The following is a 13,375-nucleotide window of genomic DNA, read 5'->3' on the forward strand; positions in this document are numbered from 1 at the left end:
AAGAATTTCACACATATGTATATATATATATATATATATATATATATATGGTAAAATATACGATTGACAAGAAAAGTCTGAATTAGACATTTTAATCGAAAATCCTTTATTGTTCAAGTATAACTGACCCTTCTGTACTACAAAGCAAATTATCCGTCGTTGCAGCCGTTATCAGCGGGTTTTACGAAGCCCTAGAAAAAACATGTTCCAAATTCAATATGGCTTCGGTACGGCAAGAATTACACAATGATCTTCTGTTCAAATACGGATTTCTTCAACCGAAAGGGAAAACCTAATTCAAGTAGGATGCCTTTTTCGTATAACACAAATCCCCGTCTTCAAAACACTGCAATTCAAGAATCCTTCTTAACTCTTGCGATCAACGTCCGCCATAACGATAAATCTGCTCTAACAACGAATAAACGTTTTTTTTTTGGAAAGTCAGGCGGCGGGATAGCTGGAAGGCCAAATAAAAGGACATGGCGTATTGCGATGCTGCTGATCCGTGTTTCATTTGGATTATTTCTGTTCAAAAGCATGCGTGATTCTTACTGTTATTATTTATGGCTAAACAATATAGGCCCAACGTCAGATACACGAATCGATACCGTTTGATCAAAGTTATCACCTACACTGGAAACACTTTTATAATTATAAACGTATGAGAGCATATAAACAGATCTGCCACTGTACAGTAACGTGTGCATAACTTTGCTTCGTAACTCGATGAGTAGAAAATATATGTTCATGTGTGGTCGCTTGATCATCGTGCCAGTCACGTAATCGCTTACTGCTAATCTCATGCGGGAACCCTTTGCGTGACATACATTATATTTTGTTTGTGTATCGCAAAAATATCCACTTAGTTTTCGTACACTGGAGGAATAAGCATAAATGGCTCGTACCATCCTGGGCCGATACCACATTGCAGTCGTCTTTCATCTACCAGTTTCCATGTATCGTAATAATAACAACAGTAGCAGTATATGTTAGAATTATTTATGTGTATCTGATCATCTGCAACTATTGCGCTTCATTGGAACAGTCTTCAACAGTACTTCTTTGTGTATAAGTAGCACCTTCATTTTTTCTTTGATTCGAATATTTTCCACGAATTCTATTATTTAATTAGTTATTTAATTAGAAATTTTTGAGTCTATCCTGATCTGCTTGCCATCGTCAAGTAATCTGTAAACTGCCACTATTTGCCCCCGAGCTCCCTGTCATAAACGATACCTCGTCACATTACGTTACGATGAGCTAGCGTGTAATACTAGCTATGCCGTTTACGTCAAATTAACGTAAGACTACCTAGCTGTAATCTTGGCAGTTTATTATCTGTTGGTTGGCGCGAAAATTCGAATAGCTTTGACGCTTTTGTTGTCGTTGCTATTGTTGTTGAAGTGATGGTGGAAGGCAGTTCTCGAAACTTTTTTTTCCTTATTGCTGTTATTTTCAAAGATGGCTACCTTTAGCAGGGTTACTTTGTCGGTAGTTTGATCTCTGCCTATTTTAGCTTAGTTTTCAAGAAGTAGCGCTACCGGTTTTTTTTTGTTCAAACGATGAACTTCTACACGGATTCGCTCGATCGCTGTCGGCTATTTCGAATTAGCTGCTCTTCTAGCACAAGCTAGTCACAAAGAAGATGTTGCTGAAATTTATGATAAACGTTGATGTTATCGACCGTTGAGGAAATCGGCAGAGGCCGATGATAAATGAAATCTTCAGAGGATTAACGCAGTTCCTTTGTCTTGCTGTCCGTCGGCTAGCTGATTTGAAGTCCGACCTTTCTGAGTAAAAATACCGACTAACTGCCCACGGCAGGAAACTCAGCAGGAAGGCATTTTCTCGTCTACGGACAGATGGCGACGGCAAATATTCTACTTCATCGCCTTTTGTGTCTACTGGTCTCTTTGTTTAATCGGCAACATTGAATGCCTAAATTCAGCGGGCAGCATAAAACTAAAGGGCATATTCAAGTGTTAAACCTAAGTTGATTTCTCAACAACAAAAATTTTCAATCACAATTATCTGGCGCGCAGTTTCACTCAGAACATTTGAATCAAAAATTTTAATCGATTGAATTGCCTGTTTACGCTCGCAAACAATACACGTATTACCCTGATTGTTTTTAAGATTTTGTACCGAGTTAACCCAAAAGCGTTACGTGGTCATAGTCATCTGTTCAGTAGCAGGTAAGCTTTGCTTTGGCGAAGGTATAGACAAAACAAAGACGCTCTTTATCTAAATGTCTAACGATTTAGAACTATTTACGTTTGCTACCGATAACAACATTCTGCGAAGAGACCGTTGGCTGTTATGAGATTCGTTTTCTACCACATACACAGTGTAGAAGGAGACGATGCAATAATAATCTTCCGAAAAAATGTCCGATTAGATCGTGATACTTGGTATCAATTTTAGCGGAATAAAAATATCGGAATATAATTTAAAGCCGCTTGTTTAGTACTTACAGTGCCTATGATATGCCAACATATATGGCAATACGAGACCCGTATGTAGTTCAGACACGTATTTTCAGATACATGTACTTCTCATCGCCCTTTCCGGAAATTCATTTAGCTCAATCAGTCTCCATATGAGATAGTACTTTCACAGTTATCTATCTGCCCGCCCCGAATAGTTGGCTAAGCTTGAGGGAGGCAAACCATAGAATTTTTCAACACTGGCATAGGAACTTCATATATAAACTATGCTCCAACGAAGCGTTAAAGTTTTAACTAAGGTATTCATTATTCGGTTCATGGTATGCCGAGAAAACCGTATCGCTGGAAAAATGTCCATGGGCTGCCATATTTTGCCAGTATGCTCGATCGTCCGTTGTCTAACATTGGATCCATTGCAGTCCTAGGATAGCGAGAGTTCACTTGCAGATAGAACACGCCGTATGAATGGTTTCCGAAGGGAAAATTTGGAAGTTTCCACCTCAAGACAGACAGCACGATAGACACCGACAAAACAACGAAAATATACATATTTCAACATTACACTGCATACGAATGTCAGCTCAAACAACAGTTAGCTCCTCAGAGGCCACCATTACTCCTGGTATCGTCGGCAATGTCACGACCATGAAGACCTTTACTTATTCAGACATGTCAAATGTATGTTTATAAAGTGTTTACTTAGTTGGCAGGCGAGCACCTCTATGCCAGTCTGTGTTGACTTCGTACATCTTCGACAATCGTTGCATTCACGATTTCGTCTTCACGAAGCGTAATGATAGTGCGGCATGACCGTGAAATATTGTATAAATTCTCATGTAAATATTGGTGTCGAATCAGATTGGACTGCTATGGCTGTATCTCTCGCACGTAGTAGTTACGCACGAGAGAAAAATAAAAATTTACGAATGTCACCCGTAATCCGTAATTCAACGAACCGAGTACTGCAACAACTTATACAAACCCACAAATTTAGATAGACGAGAGCTTTTTTTCGATTAATCAACAGTCTATAAAGATACTTTTCGCCGTTGAGCTGAAAAAGTGACAAGACTCACTACGATATAGATAAATTTTCTGCATTAACGCAAGAACTACGCAATTTTTTTATTTTCAATAACAAAATCCCGCCATCAGTGTCAGTGTTATAACTAAATTTACTTATTTTTCACACATTGTTTCTATGCAACTTCGATATATTGAACAGCTAACTCTATATAACTCTTATTAACTTGAGTGTAAATATAAAAATTACGTTTTTACAGTTGCAAAGTTGACTGAAAGTAGCATTTTGGCTGCTGTTACTAAACTGTGAAGGATATTCAAGCGTAATTTGGCCACATCGCTGTGGCCCGTTACAATACCTATATCTAACATGGACTGGGTCTAATCAACAATGAATGGACGGAACCCTCGGTTTTTTCAGAGCACCAACAGGCTTCTATTACCAGCGAATAAGTTTGAATTTATCTAGACAAACATAGTTTTCCTACTCCACTTTTAGTCTTTGAAAACTTTCTGCTCGACCGATTCTTCTAATTCAAACGTTTTAGTTTCGACCCCAAACCAGTTCTCACTTTGCGCCCTTATCATCATACAGTGTCTCGTCTCTTTGCGATTCAGTCGATACGGCCTCCTGTAATCAAAATAGAATAGCGATTGTATTGCCCTCGCAATTATTTAATAGCCCGAGACATATTTAAAGAAATCCCTAGCAATAACAACGGTCTACATACAAATTGGCTGTCAATAAACTTAGCTGAGATCGATGGAGTGTCATGTGCAGTATTTTCGCAGTACGACGAAGAGTTTGTATCTTCATCGCAACAGCCTGGGGCTCGCGGAGCAGTACCTAACCCTAAAAACTTGGTGGGCTTTATACAGCGGTATAGTCGTTTGTTCTTGTTATGTCTCATCGTTCGGAAACGACGACAGTGTTGAGCCTGAACAACGCTAGACGATACGCGAATATTGTAGTGCCTTATTGGAGGAACGGCGAGCCCGATATGAAGAACTTGAAGAATTTGGCCAGATCACCACGTCTCGGCTGCGGATAGAGCCCGACGCTTCCAGTTTGCAAGTCTTTAGCTATATCGCCATTGCGGTAGAAAGATTGCGAAAAGCCACTGGATTTTTACTGTGTTTAAATGCTGTTTTACGGCAGCTGCAGAGCAAAAGTGGAATAGAAAAAACTACACCATCACTGCTCCGCGACCAACAAAAAGACCGTCGAGTGTTACCCAACGACGACAATCCACGAACACAATTGCATAAATGTAACCGATTTTTACACAGAAGTACGGCAGATACAAATCAGAAAATCGAAGTTTTTTTGCTTCGCGACTGCCAGTCAATATCGCCAGTGTCATATCAGATGACCACACAACCGACAGAACAATAAAAGGTCTTTGAATGCTCTGTTGGCCCGCAAATCACCATAGCCATTTAGATCATCATTTCATTTTTCGTTGTAAAATAAATAGAAGTATCTCACTCATCAATCATGATAGCCCACGGCAGCGTTGACAACTTAAAGGCTTTTCTGGATACGAGGCGTTTCCATAGCAAACGGAACGTTGACCGCCATATTACATGATCAACAGCATTGATCGCAGTAAACGAAAATGTAAATAAATGGCTAGGGAGGTTTACTATTTATCAAAACTATTGATGTAACTTCTCAATACATATCTTTTTACATATCTACGTGTGCAAACATCATATGACCTTATTGACGATGTGTATTTCTCACTTGTAACCTTTCTTTCGTTATGAAATTTCAAGGATCATAGCAGCTATCGCGCATCTCATTGCAAGCATAAAAAAAGTATAGCCCGATGTCCATCAAACGAGAACTTGTTGCAGTTATGGAAGTTCTCTAAATGTTCGAGATAGTTCTGAGTACTACGAACCTTTTCAGAAGCACTTCTCTCTTTAGCATGGATTTCTCCTCTTCCTTTTGGGGAACAGGCCCGAGCGGGTGGAGGCATACGCTTACATATGGGTAAGTATAGAATAATACTGTCCCGTAATAGTGCAGTAATTCGAAAACGGCTAGACTGAATGTAAAGTTTTAATCACTTATCTATTATGAAAAATACTCAGAATATTATCCGGGAAGTTACACAAGAAAATGCGACCATTTACGCCTAGCACAGTTAGACATACCTAGCAATTCGTTAGTTAAACTATTACAACATCCGTTTATTGTTCATATGATATAAAACTCCATAATGATGATGGCGTTACCGTCGTACGCCGCAAATCGGGCTGAGTTTTGGGAATCTACCTCTTATATCCTTCTTTCGGCATGGGTAGTCTAAAGACGAATTCGAGCTTCGAAAGGCAATCATTCTATATGGGATTTCACCAATCGCTTGCTCTGTAGGCATATGTTTTACACTGTCTATGACATGGAAAAAAACTTGTATAATAAATTGTAGAAACTGAATAAATTGCTATATTGCATCCATGTATGCTTTATTTTTCCCACATTTACAAAGAAAGCTTCATATTTCCTAATGTCACTTCAGCGCCCCAACATCATTCTAGGTATCGTACGGGAAACATGATTTTGTGTGGGTAATAAATAGCAATGGAGTCTAGACATTCTATTTCCATTTTGTGCGATTATTTTGATTTTTTTTTTACTATCATGGCCGCTCTGCTAGTTCTTCGAATTGTCACGAATAAAAATTGAAAGAATCAGATAAATTTCTGTGGATAGGCTCACGATTGCCATAGATATGTTATATGTGATCCCGAGTGGCTTTATATAATGCTTACAACTGCGTATCCATTTGGCACGTGCCGCACTAGGGGCAAACCAGCTCGGCGTAGTCGATGCTATGGGGCGAATGTTGAAGGTTTCACTTTGTCATTTTTTAGTTTTAATCTAATAGGTAAAAAAAATCGTATAGTTATTAACACGCAATTGGCCCCCTTATCATTTTCACTTCCCTTTTTTTATAATGATTTGCTAAAGACCTTCTCTAAAAAGGCTTTTTTTTTTTCTATAGTCACATTGTTATACTGAGGTTTGTATTAAAAACATCAGGGATCATTGATTCCAGCTCTGCTAACAACGTCTATTACACGATAAACGTGATTAGACCAAAAGCGTTACCGTACGAGTCAGAAATCCGAAAACAGATAAGAACTTTTGGTTTTACAGATATTCCATATGTTTGCGAAGAGGGTAGTAAAACAATTTCTAGTTTTTTTCGGGGGGCCACATTGGCCACATGGTCTGTGTCAGATATTCTAAAGATCATTGTATTTTCTACATTCTGCATCTATTTTTTGGCAGTATCATTTAGGTTTATCGAAAACAATACAAACCGTCGACTCTATGTATGTACGTGTCAAACCCAGTATTAGTACGGCCCCGTCAACATCAGGGTGTGAATGTATATCTGATTTATCCCTGCCGAAACTATGATTTTACTGAGGATAAAACTATACGAATCTCTTTATAAAGCCTACTAGCTATCTGTATTCTCGCTACCAAAAATAATTAAATCTTAAAGGAAACCGAAAACTCATCAACTATTTGTAAACTCGTACTTGACGCGACGCGGATTTTTTCGTTTTATCCATCCTGCCTCTCCTTAGATTTGCTCAATCATCCTTAGCTTTACATGAGGGCAAAATATCTTATTATGGAGTATTTTATCCTGTTTTTGTCATTAACACGATCGCAGGGAGATTGTCTGCAAAGCAAACAAGAGGGATCAAACAGCGTTTTATGCTATCCTGTATACTTCTACATAATATTGCCGCATCATCGTTACTCACGTTCCGAGATGAACACGTATTGTGCGCCATCTTATCGTAGTCGCGTAATGATTTCGCCCAGCCACATTTTCAAAGTGGGAATTAGCCTCTGCCGCTGGTACCATCAGCAGAGGTCGATCGGTGTAACGTAACACTTTACAATGGTTCAAACACTGAATCTTTCCTCCAAAGGGAAAGAGGAACAAAAAAGTGTTTAATACGCTTACTTTAAGTTCAGCTATCCCTAGCCTTATAGGCCCTTGGTATGACAACACAAGGCACTTTTCCTGGGAGACAAGTCCTCATGAACGTTTAATCTTTTTGTTTGAAATTTTTGCAGTTGATGACACCGCTGGTATAGCTCGCCTGATACTTTTTTTTCAGTAAGCGACAACGTAACATAAATATGATCTGTTGTGTTCCACACCGCGCGCCTCCATAACGTCTTCACATCATATCCTGTAGTGCGCTTAATGTTTTTGAGTGTCATTGACATCACTAGCACTCCACCATCCGTAACGCATCAGAAATGCGTCGATTCGTACTGATTCAGTTTAACATTGTTCCCTGATAGACTTTTAAACTTTACTTGAGCATTAAACTTACTAAACTTCGGTAGGTAGCGGTTACACACCCAATTAAAGTGTGTATCCTTCCTTGAAAGGGGGTTAAGTCCGAATAGGAAGTATTACATAGATATCAGTTCTCATCTCGGGTCGCGTATGTTTTACGCGTCTTCCCTACGTGTGAAGCATTCTTGACGTTGTGGATTAACGTCGCCTCGGCGATGGCCGTTTTCTGGAACAAGCAGCTAGAGTCTTTGTCCTGGCTTTTCTTCCACACCGGTCGCTAGTGATGATGATGCTATGAGCTCCAGCTGTTGCGCCCTCGATGCCTGTGGCCTATTGTCCGGGCTAATGCAACAACGTGTGCTTGTAGTACAAATTCAGCAACAAATTATTGCGTATTTGCATACGATTATTACCATGCGATGATAAGAGTGTGTCGTTGCGGGGGACGAGCCGAATCTCGCTTGCCGTTTTTTTCGGGTATGTAATGAGCTACGTGCAAGAATTTAATGATATGGTGATGGTACTGGTAACGATGCTCGTAAAATACGTTTTTACGCTCAGGTAGTGCTTTTGTTCACATTGGCATGCACTTGCGCGTATGTATGGGTCAACAAAGTGCAAAGTTTAAATGGGCGTCATCGTGGTAGCTTGAACGGAAAGATTGGTGGTCTTTGTCAGGAAGGTATACCTAAAGTTCAACGAGCGACATACGTTTTTAGCAATGCCGCTTGAATTTGAGCGCCATGGTAAACTGTTATACGTGTTTATCTGAACCAGCGATAGGGCGTTGTGTTAATGACGTTCCGCTGTCCTATCTCGAAGATAGCATAATTGATCAGATTATCTACTATCAGATATTATTTTTTCCAATAGCTAAGAATCAATACGATGAATAGTTATTGTATGTGGACATCGGAAGTTTGTTACAAAAAGTCTATGGTTCAGCAAACGAATCACTTGAAAAAGCTCGATTCTGGGCGTGTTCAAAAATTCAGGTACTAATCTTTTGGAACACTGGAACGTAACAAGGAATCGGTTGGTTTCCCACAAAATAATTATTTTTACTTGATTTTGTCAAAAACGCTTGCAAAATCTGCTCCTGTATTGTATTAGTCAATTTCCTACGGTTATACAAGTGTACACCACATGCTACGAATTACGACAATGTTGCTTCCCAGAGATCTATAACGATAGGATCGAATCCATGCACGGTCTCTCCAATCCTGATCCCCTCGCTTGGTTCAGCCATGATCCATAGATCATGCCCCTGATCCGTGTTCGGCAAACCCGACTTCTTCCTACAAATTCATGAGGCATATGTCCATCTAACACATATTTATTATCATCGTACCCACCTACTGAGTAAATGAACAGATCGTTTAGCGTTCAATCACATTAATGTTCGTATGATTTTCCTCTTCATTCTTTGTCGACCGGGATGTTGTTGATGAGTCGTTTTCAACTGGCAATGTACCCGGCACAAGGGGCGCCTACACCGCTTTTCAGAGGCAACATTTCGACATCATCAGATGCCTGCGTTACGTAGGTCTACCGTAGCCGTTACAAGCACAGTTACAAGTAGACATTTCAGCTTGACGCTGGCGATCAGAATCTCAGAATGTCCGTGATAATCGTCGGAACACAAACGCGCACCATTGATCTTTGATGGTCAATCGTTTTTAAAAAAATCTGACATGATACGGAGCGAGAAAGGAACGCTGACCAGCCGAAATACGACGTGCCTAGGATCATTGCCGAATGAACTATTTGATGCGGTATATCGGTATCCATATGCTCATCGATCTCGAAAAAGCGACGTCGAAGAGACACGAAAACATTTAACCGAAGAGCAGTGTGATGGGTGTCAAGGTACGATATAACAATAATAACTTGCATCGCGACGAGTATAATATGGGGAAGCGAGATCACCTGGGTTAAAAAGACGCACACAAAGTTTCAATAGGACGAATAGACGTGAGCGCTAGATTGAAAGCACAACGAAACGGCACATTGTACAGCCGGTTTTGGCAGTGATTAGTACTGGTGATGGCGGTCGGTAACGACTCTATGTATCGGAACATACATGCGTAAAAGATGCTTATGATACTGCGTGAGTAGAGGGCGATGAGGTGTCTTTTTCGAGAAGAATCCTCATAGAATTACAGAGATAACTGATAATAACAAAGTCTAATTTATTCCTATGATATGGACAGAGAGCGCTGCTTCTGACGATGAGGTAAATACTGATAAGGCCAACAAGAAGTGAAGAAATCGGATTATTGACCGATCTGCTTATTGCGTATGAAGGCAATACGTACCGTATTATCTTCTAAGAAAATAAACGAACCGTATGAAAAAATCGCAGAAACAACTATGGCTTGTGATATCGTTGCCGCTACGAAAATACCTCATTTTAATATATTTAGGTCCTGGGATGACTTCGAGCATAATCGCGTGAAAATCGTAGGTGTGGTGAACATTCAATAGTCTGGCAAGTAGGTGATTTTTTAATACAAAACCAATGAATAACTTCTTTTACATCGCTAAGTTATTAAAACTTCTCTCCGTTAATGCTGATCCCGCTTGGCTCCGACTCCAATGAAACGTTTGATTTCTTTGGGTAAATTATGCGTGCTCCGTATCGAATGCCTCCGTGACCGGCAGTAGTGTCTCCATTTTTAATTCTCAGTCAAATCAAAAAGACTTTACAGTGTGACTTATACTGTTTATACACGATCATATATTAAATGCTGTTGACCAGGGCATCGGCAAATTACGTTTCTTCTTTTTATCCGCACCTCACAATTGCAGATTGACCGATTCGACCTTCAGCGTATTATGTGTCTTTTATAGAACATTTATGCTGAAGACTGATGTAGACTCACGGCAAATCTGATTGACGCCTCACCGGTGCGAAATTGCTATTGCAGAAACACTGGCAGTAGATCCTGAGACGGCTTGTCTGACTCACAACCACTAATATAATTATCATTACTATAACACACAGAATTTCAGCATGAATAACTTACGAGCTCAGCTATGTTTGACTACAGTTTGGAGTTTCACTTCGAAGTTCTAAACTACTACATTGAATATATGTATATCATACAGTCACCACGCACGTATATATATATATATAGACGTACTGTATGTGTATGTGAATTTATCAAAGCGTTAAGATACATGACATAGAGTGCTGGCATGTCCGATCACGGGTATTTGCTAGTCGTGATTGCTATGGCCAGCGTGGGAAACTATTACGAAGTACACTCTCGTTACGTAGCGCTGTACGTAGAGCTGACGATAGTCGCATAACGGCAGTAATTCGGCGCGGGTGTGGTCTTTTGTCATCGAGACAAAACAGAAAATCAAGCGAACTAATAGTGAAGTTTTCTATTTTTGTTTAAGTGAATATGTGGTTGCTTCGTCGGAGACAGCAACGACGGAAAGGGCAACAAAATACATTAGTCGTTATTATCTAGAGGAATTGCCGTGAGATTGTGTGGTCGATGTATATGAAGCTGTCAGAACGAAGACCCTGTAGCCGAAGTTGGAGTTGCTTACAATACCTGAACAATTCAACTAGGTACAAGTGCTACTAGACTTGAAAAAATAAGCTGATCAATAGAAACAATCAAATGTTCATTACTACCTTGCATCTGAAACTAAACCCTAGTCTGATCTATTTAATGCAGTATCTGCATGCCGGGCCACGTTTGTTACGCAATGGAAACAAGTTAAAATTACAGTGTAACTATCGCAATAACAAACAGGTTTCCAGTCGCCCCCCCGCCCCCCAAAAAAAATACATTTCATTCATTAACAATTAACTTGACCAATAACAATAGCAAAGGAAAAGATTGTTTTTATTTTATAACATTTGTGTTTATCATCTTTGTTCACCGTGAACAGAATTCCCTTTTCGATGATATATACACGTATATATATCACAGTACTTTCCCCTGTTTTCACAAAAAATTCAACATATTACTCTGTAAAAACGCTCGCGCCGCATTTGCCATCTTTGTCCATCTCCGCAGCTTTTTTTTACGGCGTTACCGTTGCTACTGTGCTATCTACAGACCGGATGGGATTGTTCCAAGGCCAACGAAGGCCACGAACACAAGATAGGATTGATCACCATTACTCTTTGCCATATCTTTTAAATCTATCGAGGCTCGGGCCGAGCATTGAACCACGCTTCGATACATACATAATCAGCTTTACTAAATAGAGCGGGGATTATTTCTCTTCGAACGTTTTTACAATTTCACAAAACGAATCCTGTATTGTCGATGGTAGTCAGGCGAATTGAGTACTTCTGAACTTTTTAGTTAGGCCATTTCTCTAGTTTTCGATCCTTTAAATTTATTTGACACATTTGTCTTAACAAATATAGTTAAGATGTTAATTAATAATTGTGCCAGCTGTTCTTAACTATGTTGACAGCTCGTAGTGTAACGTATCGTCTAGAAAAGAGCGGCAGTCGAATTTATATCACTCTGATGGGTAATTGTCGATAGCGTATTTTCCGTCAGCAACCGGTATCAGCTTAATCCAAAGTTAGTTCGTGCGTCGACCGGTCAAAGAAGAAAACGGTCTAGCAAATTTATTCTACCGCTAACATTTTATATTGCCGCTTTCTCTGTCAGCCAATTCTTCGATTCAGATTCAATTTAACGGTATATCTGTCTCCGACGTAGGCGACGGTATCTCAACCCATTATACCTCACGGCATCGCTTATTAACTGTTCCATTAAAGACATACGTACGTATTCTACACACGGTCGTAACACCTATTTCTCTTCGAGCTAGATAGATCTCAAAAGTAGATTCGTGATCAACTTTCAAGATATTTGTGTTTTTCTATTCTGTCAGCGTCTCTGATCGTTACTGTAAGTTGATAACGCAAAATCAACGAAATAGCAATATCACTCTAGCGCAAAAATTACACTTACGCATGACGCCCTACGTGGAAACCTGGTCATATCAACACGTGTGAATGGGTCGCGTATCATTTTGTGGCACTTGATCGCGTTGTCCAATAAGCGATTTGGTCACCCACTTTAGACGACATATTGAATACAGTTAAAAAAAAAAAAAAAAAAGGAAATATCATATACTACTACTGTATTGAGTTACGTTGCAAATTACGTCGCCGTGAAAAAAATAACTGATATTTACCTATGCGATGCGTGAACGAAGTCAGGACAGCGCTTTTGATCCAGCGGTGCCGTGGAACAATACGAATGAATTGTGGTTTGTATCTCTTTTAAATGCGCTCACTACGTGGACACGAACAGATACAACAATGCCTGAACACTCTCACCCTATTTGGTGTTGCTAGCAGTAATGGTACATCACGTAACCATCAACGACCCATGAACGGTTACGGAGACCCTTATGTAATGTTTCTTTCTATAGGCAACAGTCGACCATCCCTTTAGTCGACATAGACATGACCTGCGGAATGGTTACGTCGGATCCACGCACGTTAGCTGAACGTCTGAGAACCGGAAGCTGGGTGACGCCTTACCTGTTCGCCACCAAACGCCAACGTTT

General features: G+C 39.9%; 1 long non-coding RNA gene across 1 annotated transcript; it reads right to left on the bottom strand.

The window, feature by feature from the left end:
* Positions 1–9,133: 9,133 nt before the first annotated feature.
* Positions 9,134–13,049, bottom strand: LOC111271658 (uncharacterized). The gene is made up of 3 exons (XR_002687007.1): positions 12,998–13,049; positions 12,772–12,877; positions 9,134–9,742 (listed from the first exon to the last, which is right to left on the bottom strand). It is a non-coding gene; the product is annotated as an uncharacterized LOC111271658 (long non-coding RNA).
* Positions 13,050–13,375: the final 326 nt, after the last annotated feature.

The sequence above is a fragment of the Varroa jacobsoni genome, unplaced genomic scaffold, assembly GCF_002532875.2.
Source record: "Varroa jacobsoni isolate VJ856 unplaced genomic scaffold, vjacob_1.0 contig00833, whole genome shotgun sequence".
Classification (NCBI taxonomy): domain Eukaryota; kingdom Metazoa; phylum Arthropoda; class Arachnida; order Mesostigmata; family Varroidae; genus Varroa; species Varroa jacobsoni.